Here is an 18,298-nt window from a genome sequence, read left to right as displayed (position 1 = left end):
GATGTTTGCACCTGCCATGGTTATTGCCAACTGTCTGAACAACTGAACACATGAAGGTCGTGAGAAACATTCAGTCCCTTCAGCCTCTCTGGTAGAGAGAGGAAGTGTGGAGCTGGGAACCATGTTATGCTGCCACTTGGAACATGGAAAACCATGAAAACAACTGCCCTTTTTGGGGTATTTTACTCCATCAATTGCATCCAGAGTTACTGTACAATACACACATATGTCTTTGCATATTCTTCAGTTAATGGGCAAGCCGAGTAACTCAATGTTTCAATGTCAATCTCACATTAGGTTCAGTAAGGTTAAAAGCTTGACATGTCTTCTTCCACCGTTGTTAAGTCCAGGCATACTGCAATGTAAAAAAGGAGATTGTATGAGTTACATACGTAACTATGAGTTAACTATGCTGTTACAGGGGTTTTCATTTACAAATGAGGTCTTTCTGAAAAAAGGATGAGACAGGTCATGTACGTTATTAACACAGTACCTCCTCCTCTTTTAGGGTCTTATCCCAATGATTTCAGTAACACCACTGGTGATTTACAGTGAAAGCGTAACTAAGCTCATTTGTATTTCAGGACATATAGTGAAAGAGGGTATTTAGTCATGTTTTGGGGATGCAACTTCAAGGAATATCATTCAGTCTTCTTGTAATATGATACTCAGTCATAGGTGAATATGATGTGCCACTAAGAAAATCAGCGTTACTCTCCGTTATATTTCTGAAATACACTTTAAATTGATATTCAGACCAGTCTCTCATTGCTGATGGAAGCCACAGAGTGGGAGAAATTGTCATCTGGTGCCAGGAGCATATTTTGATTCCAGTGTGGTCCAGAAAGATGCACCTTCTTTATTTGTCGAAGAGAAGATTTTGGCATGATATGATACTGAGAAAGAGAGAATCAGATGGAAGAAATAAATGTTTTCTTCCTGGGAGAAGGGAGATTTGTTTTGTAGGGTGGCTCAAACAACATCTTTGTGATCAGACCTTCATGCAGTAGTAATTGGCATAGTCTGTATAGACTGTGACCACCAGTTTTGACTATCAAGAGGACAAAGAAGAAATATGCAGACAGCTTGATTTTTCCAGATCCACCAAAGTGAAAGAGTTGTCAGCAGCTCAGAAAATGGTTTTATTGGTTTCCTTCTTGCTGTAGCAATTCTGTTCTTTCAAAGAGTCAGACAAAGTGGATGAGATAAACAGAAGTGGCAAAGGGAGGATGAGAGAAATGAGTGAAAGCAGGAAATTGCAAAAGACTCCAAGTCACTGGTTTGGATCTTCTCAGGAAGCAAAGCTTGATGTCTACCTTCAACCTAACGGTGGTTGCAGGACCCACTTGCTTCTTCAAGTGTTCAGGTATGGATATTTTAAGGAGATAATGCAGTGGACAATATGGTGGAATCAACAAATTGTGTAGTCCTTCATGTTAAAGGAAAAATTTGTGATGATGAGTAGGTGGATTATCATTTACATGTGAAGAAAATTTAATAGACTTCTGTTTTGCTGTTGTAATAAATGGCTCTGAAACAAGCTATTTGTGTCTGTGCAGACATGTGGCGCTTTGACAACAGTAATCAGTATGTTACTAGGAGCTGAGTACAATAGTACAAGCATGAAAGGTAGCACCATGGCCTCTGGATGGTTTGGTTGTTGGAAGAGCTGACTGAATTATCTTTTGAAGGAGCTGAGAAACACATAGACACAACCAACTCAGACTGGCAACATAAATTAAGCCGTGATACATTTCTTGAGGACATCTCAACAGAAACTAAATGAACATCACTACTAATTGGCAGCTATGACATTAAGTTCAATTAAATTTACATCAGTTCTTTGTGAAACACACTGTTTAAGGACATCCTAACTAAAAAGACAATGTTAGTAATATCAAGACTGACATAAAAGCTTTGTCATCACAAATACATCTAGCTCTTGCCTCTCAGTGTATGTTGTTTCTGAAGTCTTGCCTTCTCAGGCAGGAGTAATTTCAACTGTAGTCTCTTTTGATGCTTACTTGAGTTCTGTTCTTGCACAGAAAAGACATTAAATCCCTAAGTGGCAGTGCATGGTGGGCACCATAAAGGACTATTGGGGAAGGCTATATTGGTAGTGTAGAGACGTGTTAATACCATCACTTTGCACAGCTCAAACACTATTTTGCATGCTAGTCATGCCCACAGAGGTCAGTTTATCCAGAATTATCGGGGTTGCTGAAGTTTTTTTAATGTTCTTTGCTGAAATGGACTTCCATAATTCAACACCTTGGATCCTAGGGAGCACACATGAGACAGGGCAGACATCAGTGAAGTGTGTATTTTGTATTCAGACCACAGACTTGAAGCTTGTTCTTCGACATTCTAAGTGCCTTCATGCCACATTATTGTCTTTCTTCAATTAGGGGTCTGTCAGTCTCTCCTTTCAGAGCTATTTTGCTTTATGGCACTAGTGGTATCTTTCTTGGAGTCAAGAACTTGACTCTAGATGGCTCGCACCCCAGGTATGCACCTTGACAAACAGGCTGTCGTGGAGACTGAGCAGGCTGTTTTCACTGGAAATTCCAGGTAGGCGCTGCAAAATTCTTCCTAAGGAAGCTGGCATGTGTGCTCCCAACTGAAATTGGCTGTTTTTGACAAATACACACTTTCTAACAAAATGGAAAATTCCATGCCTGTCCTGTACATGCAGAGATGCCATTTAAATGCAGTTTCCTCGAGTAGACAGTGCAGCAGTGCCCAGCACCTCAAGAAAATGAGAAGAAGAAAAAAAAAACAACCCCAAAAAAACAAAACAGAAGAGAAATGCAGATGCAGCACTCAGAGCCAAGCGCATTGTGGTCAACCAGCAAGACAAGGTGACAAGTCACACTCCGTCTGCACTTCATGCTCCCTCCTGATGAACAAAATCACATAGTGTTGATCTGTTCCCACCTTTATTTGTCAGGGGTCCATTTGCAACTGCTTGGTGACCAGATCCTTAGATCGTTCTGCACCAGGCAGGCAGCAGATCTTTCTGCCCTCCCTTTTTGTTTTCCCAATTTTCTAATTTCTGAGCCAATTTTCTTTGCTCTGCTTCTCTGCCCCCCTCACCAGAGGCTGTCTGCTGCTTGGGTTGGGGGTCATCCATGTACTGACACCTAGAAACCAATTTTATGTCAAAAGAACATACAGGGAAAAACAGTTTCAATGGACAGTTGTAGCCTTTCTCGCCCATACTCCATCTCACTCCAGTCCATTTTCCTCTTCTCCTGCCTGACCCCATTGCTTTAATCTGCAAATGATCTTCACAGGCTGTGCAAAGCACTGCAGCATAAGAGCAAATAATCAGAGGACTGTTTAATTTGGAAACAAATAAGAACAGACAGTCAGGTAAAGGACACCTTATTTGCTTTCTTGCAAGAACAAGGAGATATTCAATCATATTTAAAGCAGTGTAGTGTAAATCTTACCAAAGGGAAATGATTTTATATTATGCAGAAGCACTAATGCACAGCCACAGGTTTTAAATAAAGCCAAGGTCAATAGGAATAATGAGGGGAATTCAACATTTGTATGAGTAATAAGACCATAAATTATGTCTGATGGGAATTTGTGTTTTGTTAAAGAAGCATTAAAACAGCATGTTTTTAAAAACCATCCAGTGGTGTTATTAAGTACAAGTCATAAAAAGAGCTAGTGAGAAATGGAGGAAAGACTAATATATAGAGGAGAAGGGGGAAGTCATCTAATCCTCTTCCAATATCTGAGCCTGTAGGCAGGACAGGACAAAGCTCCAGACTCCTCACATCCACTTGGTCTTCGTGTGCCAACCAAAGAGCGGGCATGAGCCACATGATCGCTCTGCACTGTCCCATGGCTGTTGCAGAGGACTTCAGTCTAGTCAAGGTCATGCTTGCCATGGCTGGTTAAGTGGGAGAAAACGTTACCACCATGTCGCAGCACTTGGGATTTGGGGTCACTTTGCCAGATGACAGGGTTTGTCACATCTTAATAAATAGAAATTTCAACAAAATCGCCATGGTGTTGCTTTCTGTAACATCTTACAGAGCTGTTTCATTTGAATTCTTAAATCATCTTAATTCTTGTATTTCATCTATTTTCCGTGTAAACAGATTGGCAAGACTTAGCCGCCTAATGAGGTAGAAACCCTTCATCATAAATCTCTGGAAGCTTCTACTGTTTGGAAAAAAGACTTTTGTGGGGAATTATTCAATTCTTAGTTCATTTTTATCACTACTTTATCTTAATAAAATAAAGAAAACATGAAAGTAGTTTAAAGATATTTACTTGAGCTTGTTTTATGTAAGTCAATGAGGGATTTTCTTGTAAATTATGCTCACCAAAACTGAAAATTTGAAGATTGTTTAATAGCAGAATCAAGACAAACAATAGCGTAATTCTCAATATACCTAAAGTGTGTATTTCAGAATGTTGAGCTGAATGCATTAGAACTACAGTAGCATTGCAGCATTTGAACTGGAGATTTATGGACTGCAAAGTTTAGCAATCACTCCAACTGAGCTGAAATTTCATATTAGTAAAAAAGTGAGAAGCTTAAAATAAAGCCAGGCTGTATTTATCTGTCTGCTTTAAAGCAGCTTTCGCACATGTGTTAACAAAGTAGACAGTGCCGTCAGAGTAACGATCATTGTGAGTTCTGGGTGTGTAACAGGAAGGAATTTTTTTTTTTTTTGTCCAGTGGAGAAAATAGAAAGATTTGCCCACCCTGATGCTAAAAATACAGAATAATTATCAGCTGAGCCTAGTGCACTTCTGACCTAAGCATACATGCACACCATCTATTTTCAAGTCCGCTTTGTTATAATAAACAGAAGAATTTTTCCTGAAATACAGACTTTAAAAGCAATGCAAATGGTTTTCCTGAAAAAGGGAAAACCAGTCCTGGAGAGACAGAGGAAAAGGGACTCCAGCCGCCTTTAACATCTTATTGTACTATTGCTTCCACAGCAGGACGAGGGCTCTGAAACATGTGCCACAACCTCTGTGGAGATAGTCGCAGCTGATATGGGCCTCAGTGACACAGCCCTACACCATTTACAGCCTCTGCTCTTTCTGGCCAAGGTTCAACAGGTTTCATAGCATGAACATACCCTGTGGCATTCGTAGAATCACAGAATGGCTGATGATGGAAGGAACCTCTGGAGGCCACCTGGTCCAACCCCCCTGCTCAAGCAGGGCCACCTAGAGCCTTGGACCATGTCCAGACGTGTTTCAAATATCTCCAAGGATGGAGACTCCACAACACCCTTGGGTAATCTGTTCCAGGGCTCAGGCACCCTCACAGTAAAAAAAGTGTTTCCTGGTCTACAAAGGGAACCTCCTGTGTTTCTGGTTGTGGCCGCTGGGACAGTCTGGTATTTTGCTATTGTGACGGCTTTGAGTAATCTCACCTATTAATGGAAGGAGATTCCTTATTTTTGACACACTGGATGGCAATAAACAGCTTTTCTGATTTCCTGAGTGAATGCTAAACCTTCAGAAAATCAGTAGTGATAAGTGAGTAGGTATAAAGTCAATGCATATTCAGCTTGTGTATTTTTGGTGAAAGAAGGTGAAATTTGCTGCTTTCTTCCTTCTGCTAGGATTCCGGTTCAGTTTCTCAGTATGTGTCACTTCTTTCTTCTAGGCTTTCCTTCTCACAGTGCAGTTGTGGTCTTCACCTCTAAGCATGCAGGTCAACATTAGGAACAGCTCTAATGACCAACATAAAACCAGACACAGAAATGCAGAATCTCTAACATGCATGAGATGTGCATGAGATGTGCCTTATGCTCAGACTCAGCATTGTACACCAAACTGCTCTTTTATTTGTACTGTTCTCTATTTTACCCTACTTACTCCTTCACCATTGCCTCTCCTCTTTCTGAATCCCTCTTTTTCTTGTCCCATTCTCCCCCACCTTCCTCAGACCTCTGTTGCTTCTCAGCCATTTTATAACAGGAGATTATTTAGCCATGGAGTTGCTGCTCAACATGGGCAGTTGGATGAACTGCCTGCAGAAGAGACATCTCACACTGCCTCTCCCTGTCCGTGAATCTAGTGAAGCTTCATACTAGAAATACAGATTTTGTTTTTTCCCCACACTGAAGAGCGAATGGGTGGGAGTGAAAAGGGACAGGGTTTGCTGTACTTGGTCATAGGCACTGGGTAAGAGCTAAAAGCCTGGACCCTAATCACAGTTGTGGCTCAGATCCAGGATACAGGTCTGGGGTCAACTCTCTTTAGTGTGTCCACTCTTCTGAAGCCTTTCCTCATTACATCCTTCCTCACCATCTATTCCAGTGCCACCAGAGGAAGGACAAGTTACACTCCCCAGCTGTAAAGATCCTTTTTTATTCAGGTCCATATGAATGCACACAGGCTGCTAAAGCAGGAACATCAGTAATTATTAAGAAATGAAGGGCCTTTCTTCCAGAAAGGGCTCAGTAACCGATTTCCTCCTTGCATGCTCTTTCCAGAATTTCCACAGAAGTCACAGTTATTCATTTGTGCCGTAAAAAAGAGCTAAAATTCTGAGTAACAGACAATCTTATACACTGTCAAATAAAAGCTGCTTTCACTGTTTGTTGAACACGAATCAAGTAATTTTTGTCTGAAAAAAAGTAATGGATAACCCAGGTGAAAAAAAGCCGTATAAGCATGGCTGTCTTTGAGCTGTTTTGAAGATAATCACTTCAACACCCAGTTGTTGCTCTGACTTGGTAAGAAAAGCTCCTTTTAATACCTTCTGCCAACTCTTTTAAATATTTGGCTTCTCTTCTGAAGACATGCAGGAGTGCAGGCAAAAATCTTCTTACTTTGCAACTTTGGGGCCTGTTTGGTTTGGATGTGATGATTAGTGTGCTTGATTTACTAATCTGACTTTATTAAGGGGCTGTATAACCGCTACTCCACAAAGAACAGCCTGCAAGGCAGAGAAAGACAGGGACGTGCCAGGGCAGAAAGTGGGACAGGGGACCTATACAAGTTGAATGTACCATAATGTAACAAATTGGGGCCTTTTTTAAAAAAGGGATTTAAGCCAAGGGGAAAACGAGATCCATTTTGTTCCTCACCATCTTCTCAGGCAGAAGATGGAGGCAACCGACAGAAAAGAGCTGCTACAGTCAGGTACCCAGAGGTCCTTTCAGTCCTCTTTTTTCACTAGTCCTTCTTCATAGTACGCAGTTTTAGGCCAGTACTTTTTGTCTTTGCACAGAGGAGCTAAGTAGTTCTGTCCCTGCCCCACAAATTACTTGTGACAGTGCCTGCTGAAGAAAATGTTTTCTGCATCCATTTAATCTCAGAAAATATATCCACAATATATTTACACAGTTTAAGATAACACTTTATTTTCTGTCCCCTGGTCTTCTAAACAATCAGATCTAACCATTCATCGTATAACCATAAACACATGTTTTAATTATTTCTGAAGGTTTAAATACATTTTTTTCCCCCTGATTTTACAGGCATATACAGCTTTTTTGTGAGCTGGAACCATTCCACTTACTGCAGTCAAGTCGGGTTGACTTCCATGTTAGTTCAGCTCAGCTCTTTTATGCTTAGAAAATAAAAAGAGGATTATGAAAATAATTGATTTTTTTCCTCTTCTGTTTTAATTTAAAATGCTTTAAGTTGAACATATTATATTTACTTCTGTTTAGTTTGGGAGGGAGGAGACAGAATTGTCTGCTTCAAATAGATGAGTGTCTTCAGAAGGAAAAGTTTAGTTTAACCCCTGGCTTTGAATTTGAGAGTGCTCTCAAATTTTCCCACGTGAATGATCTAAACTCTTTGACTTTCACAGCTGGGGTTCCCTCAGCCCTTCCTGGCAGAGTAAGGGGAAGTTTCACATCGGGTGAAATGCTTAAACCCCTCTGGGCTCTGCCCGTCTGTGGCTGCAGTGGGCTCTGTAAGGGAGGTGGCTTTGCGGCCGTGGGAGACGAACAGAGCTTCGTGCCAGACAGATGCAGTTAGCGAACAACCAAGCCAAAGCTCACTCTCTTGCCATATTCAAACAAATCTCGGTGCTAGATCCTTCTGAGCGCAAAGGCTTCGGACTGAGCAGAAAATGTGAAGTGTTAACTGTAGTTAACTGTAATATGAAAGATGCTGCTTCTCCACTTGTAGCATATTGATATTATTTTAATCAAGCATTTAAAAGGAAAGCAAACTGTTGACTCAGGGTAACACTGGTGAAGTTAAGACCCATGGACTTAATCTGAAAGAGGTTTTTTTCTCTGCTCTCATCATCACTAAGCAGGCACTGACCATTTCCCTTGAGCTTCCTGCTGTTTCCAGTAGCAAGCAAACTTTGGTAATAGGAGTTCCCAGATTGCTGCTCCTAGTGGTAACCCCTGTTTTTTCCTTTAGCTGGAAATGCATCTCCAGGAGCTATACAGCTCATTTGTTACTCTTTCGTATTGCCCATGGTCCCTTTCCACTGGTGGAGCTGTACCAGCATGAAGACAGAGGTTGATCTGGGGTAGGCTGTGGAGCCCAGTCGTTCTCTTATGCTTTCAGTAAATAAAACAAAACTCCAAATCAAGATACATAGCCTTGGTGTAACACCAGTCCAAGCAAGACCAGAATCAGGCATCCACTGAAAGATTCAATTTCTCTTCACAGAGAAATTCACAAGAAAAGAGGAACCAAAACAGGGTTCACAGAAAATCTGTGGAGACCAGACTGAAACGAGACACATTAGCATAACCCAGAAAGTCTTTGGGCAGTCACGTGCCTGTCTCTGCAGGCTCAAAATTCCCCTCCAGCACAACCGGCAAACGCTTGCCTGGGAGGGAGAAGTGAAAAGCCACTGGATCTGAAATCTGAGCTTCCACAAGAATTTCTCTGGTTGATGCTCAGCGTTGTATTCGGGGGATTAAAATGGCTACGAGACAGGGTGTCAGGTAGCTGTGGCTCCCAGCGGCTGCGGTAATTCCTTGGGTAATCCCGCACAGTATAGCTGGATGAAAACTAAGTTCTTTCCATTTCTCCTCAGCCCATCTTTCCAGAAGCAAGAAGATTTTGTCACTCTGAATAAACACCAAAATAGCATTATTCCTTATAATTCTTTGTGTGAAGACTGTGGCTGTTGTACTGAAAGTATTTCCTTTCGTAGCAATGACTATCTATGCTGGCAGTGATGCAGACTAGCTCTATTTTACTTGCCTGTGGCAATTTAGTTTTTCAGTAGCTCTTTTCTCTAAAGCATTTACAAATCCAACAGAAACAAGTAAGCCTTGGACATGCAGAGAATACCAGGCATAAACCTTAAATCATAATTAAAAAGTTAGACATATCTTTTCATGCCTGACATGAGGCTGAAGATTGCCTTATACTTTTGGGCGTAAGCTGTTCGACTGAAGTCATGAGTGACACCACACCATAAATCAGATGCCCTCCCACAAAGGGCAGTTCTAAAATGTCCATTATAAATAAGTGCTTCTTCATCCATTTCAGGTTTTACTCAGAGAAAGGAAGATTACATTGTTTTCAAAGTCTGGTTGGAGAGAAAGGTGAGGAAGACTTTCTTCATGGCTCAGGATAAGAACAGAGCTACATGCCCCACAATTTAAAATTTAATACTGAATTTGTATTTCTTAGGCACAACACAGAGAACATGAAGAAAACAAATTCATGCAGATCAGCTAACCCATGTATGACAAATGAGTCTAAACTCACCCTTCTTACAGTATGTCTTCAATCATAAGGAAACATAAAATTGTCTTCCTCCCTCTTGCTTTCCCATTTCTATAGCTTTCTTTTCCTGCCTGAATAATGCAACTGTCCTACTTATTTGTACCAAAGCTCAGTACTAAGCCATCAGTATCAGTGAGTCAGCATCCTTTCCCACAAGGTTCAGTACTTGGGATTTTTCTGGGAAACACTGCCAGCTTGTTATGCCTCGATGGGAATTTTTTTTGAAAACACCTTACATTCGGAACATAAAAAACTCACTGCTGAGCATTATGTAGATGACGGCCAAGGACCCATTATCTCCCCAAAGGATATCTTACCAAGGAGGTAGTAAAAGTTAGTAGGAGGTGGGCAATTACTCCAAGCTTCCCTCCAATGTTGGCAAGAGGTTCCCTCCTGGCTTCTCTGAATTGAACATTAACTTACTTTGGAGCAAGAGTGAATAATATCTCCAGGGCTGTATGTGAAATCCAGTGTTCTCCTACAAAAGAGGAACACAGGTGGCTATTAAAGAACTGCAGAAATTTTTATTCTTATTCTTATTATCATAATTATTTTAATTTACTGCTTAATTAGCCAACTCTGGAAGCACACATTTATTTCTACAGTTAAACTTTCTTGGGAACAGTATCTCTGGGGCATGAGAGCAAACCCAGGAAACTGCTGATTAAGTACTTCCAGTGTTGAATGGGCTTGTAAGTATTTTAGCCTTAAGCAAGGCTAACCAGGCAACAGGAGCAATGCTTTTTTTGTGTGTGTCAGATTTATTGTTGCTCCAGCAAAACTGGAGCATGTGTCTTATAATACCTGCACCGTGGGAGCAATGATGATTCTTCACAGGACTGTATTTTCCTAGCTTAAGGGTTTTCCTAGTCATTACCCTTCATATAACCCAGGCTTTTTGGTTGTCGGAGTCCTTTTATTCTGTATTCTGTGGGTGTTTGAGTCTGTCCTATACCCTTCAGGATTACATTGCGGGATGTTGCAGTAACCACCCTCTTACTGTGGTGTCAGAGGGAGCAGGGAGATTTGTGTGGGAATAGGTGCAATTTCTGCGCTTCCAAAGCAGCTTGTAAATACAGCCCAGCACAGAGCAGTAGCGTGGTGCTTCGCCGTGCTATTCGTTCCTAATGGAGCCTTTGCACTGACAAAATGTTTTTAGTAGGGTCAGTTATTTAAGGTGGAGGGGCTCTGGGGTGAATGCTGCTCCTCGCAGCCCCAGTTTGTGTCCTGCAGGTTTTCTGCATGGCAATAGGAGGATGACAGTGCGGCTGGACAGGAGAGGGGTAAAACGCAGGCTAACAGCAGAGCCATTTACTCCGCCAGAACGGAGGAAAGAATTGCATCAATAACCTGTGAACAGCAAGAAAGCAGAAATGGGGGTAATAGGGCTATCGATCAGAACAGGAACAAAGACGATGGGTCGTGAAGAGTCAGACCTGTGTGTGTCTCACCCAATGCTGTCCTTTTTGACATGCTTCTCTTTGTGTACGCAGAAACACTCTACAATTAGTTTAATTGAAGAGAACCCTAAATTCATAGTAGCTGGCTCGCAGTTTGAATTTGCAGTGCTGTACAGAGGGGGTTTGATACTTCCTCGGGCAGAACTACAGTTAAACCTTGTGCCTCATTACAGACTCCCCCAGTACTGCATGCTTAGTCCAACAACTCCCTGCAGATCATACTGGTATTAGTTTGATGTGCCACGTTATCGCAGGGAAAGATTTGCTTTTTCTAAGAACTATCTGGAGTTATTCTGAGGTTGGTATGGTTTAAATAAAAAGAGATTTTTTTTTTTCCTTCATCTTTGAAAAAAGGCAAAACTGTAGGCCTCACAATCCTTACAGATCTGTATACTTGGGCAAAATAGAGCATTGACCCTCCTGCTGCAAACCCCTAAGTTAGGATATAAGAACTCCTCTGTGTGTTGAGTAAAACTTCACAGGCTCCCTTGAACAGGATATGCTGTATGTCAGCGAATTATTACTAAAAATTTCATATGTGGGGTAGTTTCAGGTTTACTGTCATAGTAGGGTTAAAAAATTAGCTACAGAATCGACTGTTTAGCTGACAAATGAATCCACTCCTCCTTGAGTGGATCCCTTTCCTTCCTTTGAAGCACTACTGGCTGCCCAGGCTCTCTGGGATAAGATTTCTGCTTCGCACGTTTTTCCTTTTTCCTCTGACTTCTGCAGAGTGCCTCCAGATTTGTGCAGCCACAAACCGTGGGGGAAACAGGCCCAGGGCCTCCGGCAGCGCACGGGGGATCAGCAACGCTGTCCTGGAGACGCAAAGCGTTTCAGGTGAGCACACATCGCCCCGCGCGCCCGCCGTCCCGGCACGGGCTCGCTCCACACACTCCAGCCCCCAGGCTGAAGCCCGTCCTTGGGCTGCAAGGATAGAAAGCTGCATCCTCACCCCGGGGTCAGTGGCCACAGTCCTCCACTCCCCTTTTTGGGTTACGTGGGTTACCCAGCGGTCAGTGTGGGTTACGTGGGGTGGGACATCTCACAGCCTGCAGATGCAGCTGCTTTCCTCAGAGACTGGGGAAGAGGAGGGAGAACACTGTGGGTCCTGGCCACCACTTTCTGTCCTAGCAGGTGCTTTTTTCTACGCCTGATTAATGCAAATGCAGTCCCCGCCTGCCCATTTTTCTACCACTGTTTAATATGCACTCGCCCGCTGGCGTGGCCCCATTCCAGGCTGGAGGCTGGTGTGTCCTGCCCTGTCTCCAGGCTGAGTCAGGGCCCCTTCCCGGCAGCCGGTGGGTAGGAAACCCTGAGGCTGGGGAGGAGAGAGTCAGCTCCTGCTGCCACCTCCCTGCCTGTGTGTGCTGCTGGGCAAGGAGACGTGGGCACCAACAGCTCCAGGTGTGGCAGGAACGTGAAGGAATTGTCTGCACCCAAAACGGATCACTTGGGTGGATGGCACCACGAGGGAGAGCCAGGCTACAGGACCAAGTTTCACAGAGGTGTCTAAGCCAGTGATGAGGTGGGGAGGGAGGACCCAGTTTCAGCACACAGACGTTTGCAGCAATTTCCTTGGTGGGCTGAGCATCCTTGTGCTGAGTTTAAAGTGTCCGAGCCCTTGTAGGGTACAGGGAGAGCCTGGGAGCATCACTGGGTCACCACTTCTGCAGCTGGGCATTGAACTGCTGTGGTGCTGCCATCACTCCTCTGTGAGCTTCCTCTGCCAACACAAAACTATCCAAATACTGCTATGGGGTCTTGGTCATTAACTGCCAAAGAAATCTCTCCCTTTCAAAGAAGAGAGATTTGTTTTGTGACTACTTGGTTTTGGTGATTATTTCAAGAGGGAAAGCCTGATTTTGAGGCACAAAGTGTAATTTTCCTGTGTCGTTCCTCTGGCTTCTTGAGGTTTCAGCATGTCAGTCTTCTTGGACTTTCAAAACATGTCTCAACAGCAGTAACTACCCATCCCTTGTATCCTTGTGCTGGCTCCCAACCCACGCGGCATAAAACCAAGCTGCTCTTCTCTACCTCCCGGAGACGGGAATAGCCCGGTTTCCCGCCGGCTTCACCGGCCTGCCAGCCACTCTCAGCTTATTTTGTTGCAATCCAAAAAACACACCCTTCTTCAAGCATTGACACATCTCCCAAGTGTGGACACCCTTCCCGAAAACGTGGGCCTATGTTAGTCTTCCTTAACTCTGGCTAGGAGAGGCTCCTGCAAGTCTGGTCGTATTTAAGCACCTTGATCTTTGACTTCTCTGTCTCTCCCCTTCAAAGAACGCAAGGACCTGACCCATCTCGTACCGACGCTGAATTTCTATTGCATTACGTGGGACTAATCATCCTTTAGGTTGTAGCACTCACTCATCTTAAGTGCCATAGGCAGAACTGAAACGCAACACAAACACCAAACCATCAATACTATCAATAGAGAGAAATCTTGTTTTGTGTGTAAAGTTCATATATCATCCAGAATGATATATGTCCTACCTCCAAGAAAGTTTATTTATTTATATAAAAGTGGATGAAGCCTTTCCTTCTTAGATAAAGAAAAAAAGGAGAAAAATATTCTCCAGAAAGTTCTGCCTTCACCGTTATTGAACCACGCCCTGTCCTCTTCATATAAGAAATATTGCCAAAGCCACAATCTTTCATCATGTGGTTCCTTTTAAATAACCTCCTAGGTACTAAAGGTCAGGATGATTTAAAAAAAATAACCTGGTAGTATGAAAGAACTTTTTTTAAATGCGAAAAGACAAACAGAGGAATCCTACGCAAACTTGCCATAAATACAAGGGATGAAGATGATGATGAGTGGAATAAACTACGTCCACATTGCATTCACTTGCTTTACTTTGTCTCAAGTTTTGTTCAGTTCAAAACTCTAATATAAGAATAGAATTACTTAATTCATTGCAATATTGAGTCCATTCTTATAGCCCTTTCTCATAGATCTGTCCTTTGACTCCGCTGGGAATAGTTGCTTACACAATGACTATAGCCTTAGCTTTGTAGATATTTTTATCCATCCTCACTACTGAGCTTATTGCCAATATTGGTTCTACCGTCTAATTAAGGTGAAGGAAGAAAAATGTAAAAGTCCCTTTTTTTCAGTTATTTTTGTCCAATTTTTTCTTGCTCCTCCACTTTATTTCAACAAAGAAATATTTTGGAAGGTGGGTATTTCCTATATTTGACATTTGTCCAAAATTCAATAGTTTCTGATAGGCCGCAGAAATTGCTTTCATTTCTCTATAATTATTTACTTATTTCTGAGCCACAGTTTTGACTTTAAGACTCAAAATGTGGGCATTTAGAATGTGATTCACAAGCAAACCAGATACCTCTGCCTGGGAGATGGCAATATTGACCCAAACAGGGACAGGCAGGATGGGTGTCTGAGGGCAATGAAGGGTTTTGGGTTTATTTAATTCATCACCACAGCCTGTCGAAGACCCCAGTACAGGTTGTATTCATGGTGTGTGTGAGTGTGAGGGTGTGCAATTGTGTGTATGTGGTGTTCAGTTACAGACACATGCGTATTCCTAACCAATTCTTTGAACCTCCCTAAACTTTTTAAAAACTATCTAATACCAGGTTTTATTTTAAAACGTTCAGTCTATAGCAAACTATATTATTGACTGGTAATTTTACTACGGGAGCATCCATGAGTCACAGTCAGGAACCAGGAACCTATTGTGCTTGGTGATATGCACAGCATAAAAAAAGATGATTAAAGAGCTTAATATCTAGTTTCTTCTTTAATTTCCTTCCTACTCCAAACCATGGTATATTTTCTGGGACCCAAGAGACTGCCTCGCTTTAGGACAAGTGTGTATAAAAAAAGATCTAAAAAACGGGCTGTAGAAGATTACGAAGTCGTTAAGGCTCTGCTTTAAACCCATGGTATTTTTTGATAACTGAGGGTTGTTTCCACTCTTCGAGAGCACGGCTGGACAGATGACAGCTGAAGGACCTGCCTTAAAGCCCATCTCATCGTCTCCCTCAAATATTCCTGAAACTGCTTTTCCTTTTTCTCAGAGAAGCAGCAGCCAACACGGCAGGACAACTCCTGCCCCAGGGGCAGTGGAGGCAGACTGCTCCTCTCTCCTCCTCATTCCTCTCCTCCATTCCACCCCCAGGCAGGGACAGCCTCACTGCTAGCCACGGGCTGGCAAAACGTTTGCCTTCGCCTGAGTCTGGTGCACAGCCAGGCTGGGAGGAGAGCAGGCACTGGTACCCTGGCAGGTCAGGGCAGCCTGAGCACAGCATCCCCCTTCGTGTCACCTCCAAGACCCAGCTCTGGCCGGTGGTCCCCAGCCCTCGTGCCTCCCTCCTTCCCCCCACCTCCGCCTCCCCGCAGCAGCATTTCCTCCGTGCCACGGACACGGGGACCCCTCTCCCACCTGCTGCCCGCCACACAACTCCTCTTTCCTCCTGCAACCTTCCCTGAAAAACAAACCACCACCCCAAACCCACATTTTTTCCAAGCAACCCTCCCACTTTCTGTTTGCCTCACCCTCTCCCTCATTATCCTGGGTCTCGTTTTTGTTTGTCTTGGCTATTTTGAGCTGGAGGCTCTTTGGGGAAGGGAATACGGTTTAAGTGTCGCCTGCTCAGGATGTGAAGTGTTCAATTCCTTCCAGCTGAGTGAAGCTGAATTGATAAACGAGGCATAAGCTGGCTGAGAAATGTCTACCTGAGCGTGGGCACCTGGTTAGCTGAATCAGCTTTAACAAGTATAATTCATTAAACAGGTATAATTTCTGTTTAGGAAAAGAAAAATCCTATTTTGAAAGGAACAATACTTTGTAAATACTGAAGTTTCATGGGAAATCCAGTCAAGGCTATACTCTGCTGTAGTAGAGCATATTCATATGGTAGCTATGACCTAACTATACCCTGTGGCTCTGAGCACCCCCTTCAGTATTGTCATTCATGAAGGACTATGAACATTTAGTGTTATGTACAATGAGAGTTACATATAATTAGGTGGAATATGGAAGTATAAATGTAAAAGTTAAAACCAGTATCCTGTACAAAGAAGCAACTGTGCTTTTCCCTAGACAATAGCTCTGTTAAAGCAATTCCACTGGTGCATTTTTAAACTATATTACTACTTGACACTATACCTATACTACCAATTTCTAAATTGTTGTATTAAATAGAGCTGAGGTAGAAAGGATTAGGATAGAAATGTTGATAAGAGGTGTGTGGCATTCCTTTTCGTTTCACTGCCAGTAAGATGATTATTCTCATTTTAATACCTATAAACACACCAAACCTCCACACCTGGCAGAGTCATGGAAACATCTGGTCTCTATTTTGCAGATTTGAGACTCTGTTGTTATCATTTTTTAAGCCTTTTACTTACATGTAAAAACAGTTTCTGTTGTAAAAGTATGTAAATTATTTCAAAAGAATCAACACAAACCTAGTAATTTTTTACACTGATAAATGAGATGCTAATATATAGGATGTGAAATATAAAAGGGAGTTTATTCCTTTTGACACAGAAAGTGATGTGAGAATTCCGTGAAAATGAAACCCAGGTATTTTAAAGCAATATGTCTCGTCTGTACACTTTGTAAGGAGAGCTCTTCTGACGAGTACCTATCGTATCTACCAGGAATCTCTTTCTCATTCTTTGCTTAAGATCCTCTCACCTACAATAGAGGAATATTTGTCATACGAGGTTAAATGCTGATGGCTTTTCCTTCCTTTACACAAGGGAAAAGAATACTCAAGCTCTGTTCGTGTGGTTTAAAGAAAAAAACCCAAGAGTACAGTCTCTCTGCAGCCACTGAAGCCTTTGGCTTGCACTGTGAATGATCACTGGTCCTTAAAGTTACGTGAGGTTTTGGTAAAAATGTTCATACACTCCGTGTTCCCTTTTTTGGGAGGCCCATCTCTTTGCAGGATGGGTAGCCTGGAGGAATACAGAGAAATTCTCCAAGCACACAGGGATCAGGTTAGGAAAGCTGAAGTCCCAGTAGAATTAGATCTGGCCAGGGATGTCAAGGGCAACAAGAAAAGCTTCTATAGGTATGTCAGTGATAAAAGGAAGACTAGGGAAAATGTGGGTCTTCTCTGGAAGGAAATGGGAGACCTGGTTACCTGGCATATGGAGAAGGCTGAGGTACTCAACAACTTTTTGGCCCCAGTCTTCACTGGCAAGTGCTCAAGCCACACCACCCAAGTCGCAGAAGGCAAAGGCAGGGACTGGGAGAATGAAGAACTGCCCACTGTAGGAGAAGATTAGGTTCAAGACCACTAAGAAACCTGAAGGTGCACAAGTACATGAGACCTGATGAGATCCATCCGTGGGTCCTGAGGGAACTGGTGGAGGAAGTTGCTAAGCCACTACCCATCACATTTGAGAAGCTGTGGCAGTTGGGTGAAGTTCCCATTGACTAGAAAAGGGGAAACATAACCCCCATTTTTAAAAAGGGGAAAAAGGAAGGCCCGGGGAACTACTGGTCAGTCAATCATCTCACCTCTGTGCCCAGCAAGGTGGTGGTGCAGATCCTCCTGGAAACTATGCTAACGCACATGGAAAATAAGGAAGTGATTGGTGATAGCCAACATGGCTTCACTGAGGGCAAATTGTGCCTGACAAATTTGGTAGTCTTTGACATGGTTGCAGCATTAGTGGGTAAGGGAAGAGTAACTGACAACATCTATGTGGCCTTGTGCAAGGCATTTGACACTGTCCTGCACAACATTCTCGTCTCTAAATTAGAGAGGCGCAGATTTGATGGATGAACCACTCGGTGAATAAGGATTTGGCTGGATGGACGCACTCAAAGAGTTGTGGTCAACAGCTCGATGTCCAAGCAGAACCCAGTGACGAGTGGTGTTCCTCAGGGGTCGGTATTGGGACTGGCGCTGTTTAACTTCTTTGTCGGCAACATGGACAGTGGGATCGAGCGCACCCTCAGCAAGTTTGATGATGACGCCAAGCTGTGTGGTACAGTTGACACGCTGGAGGGAAGGGATGCCACCCAGAGGGACCTTGAAAGCTTGAGAGGTGGGCCTGTGTGAACCTCATGAAGTTCAACATGGCCAAGTGCAGGGTCCTGCACATGGGTCAGGGCAATCCCAAGCACAAATGCAGGCTG

The sequence above is a fragment of the Phaethon aethereus genome (assembly GCF_964289735.1).
Source record: "Phaethon aethereus genome assembly, chromosome: 2".
In the NCBI taxonomy this organism is placed as follows: Eukaryota; Metazoa; Chordata; class Aves; order Phaethontiformes; family Phaethontidae; genus Phaethon; species Phaethon aethereus.
Note: the sequence above shows the minus strand (reverse complement) of the source record.